Consider the following 6000-nt stretch of genomic DNA (forward strand, 5'->3'; position numbering starts at 1 on the left):
TTTACACTAGAATTTAGAGATTTACAGGAGAGATCTGATTATTAGATCAAGATGGTGATTTGAATTTGGGGATGAAAAAGGATTCAAAAATCAGCTGTATATATACTCATTATCAGTGTGAAAAAGTCAAGATACAAAACTAATCTTGGCACCATGATTTATAGTGGGGGTCGCAAGGGTTACCCAATCTGGTTTGCTTCTGCAAATCAGTCGCAAAGGGAACCATAAATGGAATACATTTGCACTTTTCTAAGAATTCATTCACACTTCCGGAGAGATCATATTCATTTAATACATGCTGGGAAGATTTTACATCAATTAATCTATCTCTAATAATAGTTACCTAGAATCATCAGTTTGAAACGAGTATTGATTCACAGCACCATTTCTTGAAGATTCATTTATATCAGTATTGGTGACTTAAATCAATTTACCTCTGTCAGATTAATTTGGCAAGGAAAACTTTCTAATAAAACAAAGTTTAAGTCTTCAACTCGAATCAAAATTCTAACACCCCCACTCAAAATTAAGTTGACTGCGTAGAGTCTGTTCCCATCAAAACTGCTCTGAATGTTTCCGCTTTCGGAACGGGTAAGGAATTTGTGAAGATGTCCGCTGCCATTTTGTCTGTAGGAACGTAATGAATTGAAATAGTCCCATCCTCCGTCTTGTACCGAACGAAGTGAAACTTTGTCTCGATGTGCTTGCTCCTCTTGTGCATGACTGGATTTTGGCAACGTCTGATACAACTTTGGTTGTCCTCTCAAATTGCTATTGGACGTTTCTGTTGGATGCCAAAATCCTCTAGAAGTTGTTTCAGGTAGAGTGCTTCCTGAACTGCTGGTGCCATGCCCTGATATTCTGCTTCTGATGAAGAAAGAGCAACTGTGGCCTGCTTCTTGACACCCCAGCTGAGTGCTGCGTCACGTCTTTTGAGCTTGAAGTATTAGCCCGTTGTTGATTTTCTGTCGTACACATCTTTAAACCAGTCTGGATCACTTTCACCCACTAAATCATAACTAGTGTCTTTTGTGTATATAAGTTTTAAACCTTTTGAAATTTGAAGATATCGCAGAAGTCATTTCCGCATAGCCAGTGTTGATTGGTAGGTGCGTTCATGTGCCTGGACAGAATGTTGACTGTGAACATGATGTCTGGCCTCGTCTGTTTAGCCAGATAAAGAAGTGATCCAACCAAGCTTCTGTAGATACTCTGGTCCACTTCTTCGTCTCCGTTCTGTGCTGTCTGAAATTTCAAATTCAAATCAGCTGGAGTTCTTGAGGGGTTGCACTGATCCATTTGAAACCGCTCAAGCATTGTTTCTATGTAGCGTTCTTGGTCGACTGTGACTTTGCCCTCTTCTTGTCTGATGCTATGGCCCAGAAACCAGTGTAGTCTCCCTCTGTCTTCCATGTGAAATGTTGCCTCTAGTGCCTTCTTGACATCGGAGATCACTGTCATACTTCTTGATGCTATTATGATGTCGTCAACCCAGACCAAAATGAAGGTGTGATCCTCTGCTTCTGATCGTGCGAACAAGCAGTGATCATTCCTGCTTCTGGTGAACCGCTCTCTCAGTAGAAAGTTTGCCAGCTCTTTTTACTAGTTGTTAGCAGCCTGCTTCAAATCATAAATTGACTTATTTAGTCGACATACTAACTTCTCCCCATCTGATCCTTGTTTTACAAACTCCTGTGGCTGTTCCAGATACACTTCCTTGTCTATTGGTTAGTGCAGGAAAGCCGTCTTGACATCAAACTGGTGCATCACATGGACCTGCTTCGGCGATAGTTGAAGTAGAATCCTGAATGTCTCTGGCTTACAGGTAGGCGCAGAAGTCTCAAACTAGTCCAGTCCTTCCACTTGCTTGAAGCATTTCGTCACATAGCGTGCTTTGTGTTTGTCGACTTGACCACTGGGTCCCAATTTCACTTTGTAGACCCATTTGCCCGGTATGACGTCACTGTCTGTGGGTGGTCTCACTAAGTCCCAAGTCTCGTTGTCTTGGAGTGCCTTGACCTCGTCATTCATTGCCCGGTACCACTGGTCCCATTCGTGAGCTTGCTTGGCTTCGTAGACTGTTTTGGGTTCCACATAGTTACCCTCAGTCACAGCAAGATGGGTTCTGACTTCTCCAAAAAATTGCCAAACATTCCTTGCTCGTGTCCCTCGTCTGGGCTCTGCCCTGTTCGCTTGCACCAGTGCCTCTTCAAAAAAGCCAACTGTCTGTGAGAAGTCCTCCGTTTCACTGTCTTCCAGTGACTCAGAGTCTCTGAGACTCCCTCTTGTAGCAATAGATTCTTCATCCAGTGCTGCTTCCTCAACATCTGAGGCATCTCGTCTCAGTGTCGTTTCTTGAGTGTTCACGTTCTCTGCGCAATGTCACTCCTCTCTTGTTGCAGTATTTGTGCACTGCTCCTCTTCGTTGCCATCGTCTTGATCACCATCATCTGGGTGCCAGATCCCCATTTGCTGTGACCCCTCATCTAGTAGGTCGGGCGTCTCTGTGTTTTCAGGGATTGAGCACACTTCGGACTCCTTGATGATCACATCTCGAAATGACACAACCTTGCGTGTGATGGGTATGTACACAAGGTATCCGTTGTCTCCTTCAGTGTATCCCCAAACTTTTCTTCCAGTGCCTTGGGTTCAAGTTTGCTGACATCTCTGTCCCGCTTCCTCATAAAGACTGTGCAACCAGAAGTAGAAAGTTTACTAATTGAAATCCTAGGTTTTATACATTGCATCAGCTCTGCTGGGCATTTTTCTTCTCCTCGTCTCACAACCAAGTTCTTGATCCTTGTTGTGTGAAGAATTGCTGCTCCCCACATTATCTTGGGAAGTCCTGAGTCAATGAGCAAACATCTTACCTTCTCCGGCAGTATCCTGTTGCACCTCTCAGCTAACCCATTCTGTTTTGGCGTCTCTGGTATGGTCTTCTCCTGTAGAATGCCTGCATCTAAGCAGTATGTCTTGAACTGCTCTGAGAGAAGCTTCTTCGCATTGTCTTGTCTCAGCTTCTTGGGCGTCCCCACACTGAGAACAAATTTCTTCAGGCTGGCCAATGCTTCAATCTTTGCCTTAAGCAAGCCCACAAACACAAACTTCGTGTACTGGTGTGCAAAAACAATGCAGAAACGGAACCCTGACAGCAACTCTACTCTGAAAGGTCCCATCACGTCTGTGAACACCCTCTCCAGCTTTTCTTCTGCTTGGGTCTCTGCCACTCTTGGTACTGGTGTCTTTGTGATCTTGGCCAATGCACACACATTGCATACATCATCGAGTTCCCCCACTGTCTCTGGTGCATTCCTGACTACATCCGCTTGATTCAAATGACCCAATTGTCTGTGCCACTTCCTTGCACTGTCAAGATTCACGCTGTTGGAACTCATTTTGAATTCTAGAACGCTGCAGGGTAAGTAAAACAAATTATTTTCTTGTGTTAATTTTACATGAGTTCCCTTCTGGAGTTTCATGCAGCTGTTTCCTTTCTCGGAGGTGAAGCTATGTCCCCACTCCGTGCATCTTGAGACTGATAGGAGGTTTGAAGAGCAGTCCGGCACACACAAAACAATTTTGAGTTCGCATTGGAATTCCCCTTTGTTTGCGGGTATGCTGATCCTTACACAGCCGCTGCCCACCACTCTGGAAGCCTCTCCGTTGGGATTTCGGACCACTGATTGAATGGGCACAAAGTCCAGGAACGCATCGATGTTCGTCACTATGTGATCTGTACAACCACTGTCCACTATTCCCCGTTTGGTGGAGCCAATGTTGGACCCATTGCCACTGACTGCTGTTTGCCTCCATCTCTTTGTCTCTTCCATGCCCTGTCTAGATGACCTTTCTCAACACACTTGCTGCATTGTGCTGTCTCCTCCCTCCTGCAGTCCTTAGCAAAGTGTCCAGGGATCCCACACACAAAGCAGTTTCCTTTCTTGGCTCCCTTCTTGAAGTCATGCTTCACTGCCAGTGACACTGAACCACTTTGTCCCTTGTGCCTCTGTGCTGTGCTCTCATGGAAGTTCTGAAGCATTTTCTTCAACTCTGTGAAGTTCGTTGCCGGGTTAAAACTTTCCTGTATAACAAAACTTTCATACATCATTTGCAGACCATTGAGGACCAAGGCGGTGAAGAGGGTCTCTGAGACTGCTTCCCCTGCTTCTTGTAGCCTTGTGAGCAAGTCCTGTCCTCTGATGAAGACGCTATCCAAATCCTCAGCATCCTCGAGCTGCAGTCGAGCAAACTGTATCACCAAAGTCACCACCATCGGCGTCTCCACACTATGAAATCTCTCTTGCAAAAGCTTCCAAGCCTTTGCTCCATCTCCGATGCTGTCATCTCCCACACAGTCGTGTCTCATCAGCATGAGGGTTGTTGCATCTAGAGTCAGTGCCAGATGGCACCATACATTTTTCCGTTTCTCCTTGATGTCTGCAACTTCTTTCTCATATGCATCCTTCAGCACCTTGTGGTTCTTTTTTTTGATCATTGCTTGCCCCATTGGCTAGTGGTTCAGGCTCGTTGGGTTGCTCCTCTGTCCCAAGTAGTGATTTGTAGAGTCTCTTCGTCTGCAACATTGCCGCAAATCTTGTGCTCTAGATTGGAAAGTCCTCTGCTTTTCCTGTGTAGGTCAGCAGCTTCACTGTCTGTTGATCCATCGTATTTTGAGCAGGCAAAACAGTTGTGAAAAGAAAAGGTACTAAGCAGAAAAGGATTATGACTGTTAACAACAAATTAGTCTTGTTTTAGAAATTATTTTAAGACTTAGAAAATTGCTGGGCCCATAACCTGTTGGGTTGCTCCTTACATTTTTTACATAGTAAGCTGCTATATAATAACCCATAATTTGTAACCAGGGACATAAAAACGGGGGGTTTAGATCTGAAAAATTGGACATGCAATAATCCACAGTTTATTGATTACAGAGCAATAAAAGGAGAAAATTCGGCATTATAGAAGGCCGCAAACTTATACTTGACAAAAATTTTCTTCCTCAAGATTTTTTGTTGAAAAAATATTGGGCCAGCATATTTTTTGTCTGGTATTAAAAATTTGTTTACAAATGATAATATACATATCCGTGTACATTTATCAGAAAAATCGAGGCAATGCTTTTTAAAATGACGCAAACCTTTCTTGATAATTTTAAGTTTTTTCTCCTCCAAAATTACACATCTAAACAACTTTGAAAATTGTCCAAATCTTCCAATAGGAACTTTGAACCATTTTTTCAAAATGCAGGAACTTATAGACGAGGCTGGCTTCTTTTCTTCAGTCAAATTTTCAATTTTTGTTTACTCATCGTAGAGAAAAAGAATGTGCAACCGTCAGATAGTAGCTTTAGTCTATATTTAAAATTATCAGAAGTTTGAAAAAAGGTGCGCAATATAGAATTCCGAAGGAAACATCGAGAAGAAAAATATCGCTGGGGTGGGGTGAGTTATGGTGACAGATCGCATTGAAAATCAAGATAAAAATAAACAGAGGAATTTGTTGTAAAATTAGTTAGTTTTAAAAGGAGTTTTGATTAACAATTTTTCAGAATGTATTGAAGTAAATCGTTCCAATTCCAAGCCTAAAGATAGCTGTTTGATTAGAAATTTCCAAAAAAATCAATAATCTTTTTTCTCAATATTTTGTTTGGAAATAATTTCCGTCTCTCGTTTTTCTGCTGATTGAGAACTATTACAAACAACAAAGCTTCTCTGTATCAAACATATATTCTGGAAGAAAATGGGCAATTCCGAGCTCTAAAAAAGCCAAAACGCTTTTTTGAAAATGTAAAACTAAAAGCAGAAATGTGTAGTTTTCTCAGTGAACTTCATAGTGGTTTTGCAAAAAGTTTGTCCATTTTTGTCAAAACTGACCATTTCAGTTTTTTAAAAACCGCCAAGACGTATTAAAGTTGGTTTCAAATCAACAAAAAACAAAAAAACATCAAATCAACAAAGATTTCAAATCAAAACAATTCATTGTTAAAAATTAAAGACGGAA

This window comes from Convolutriloba macropyga, chromosome 9 (assembly GCF_964194025.1).
Source record: "Convolutriloba macropyga chromosome 9, txConMacr16.3, whole genome shotgun sequence".
In the NCBI taxonomy this organism is placed as follows: Eukaryota; Metazoa; Xenacoelomorpha; order Acoela; family Convolutidae; genus Convolutriloba; species Convolutriloba macropyga.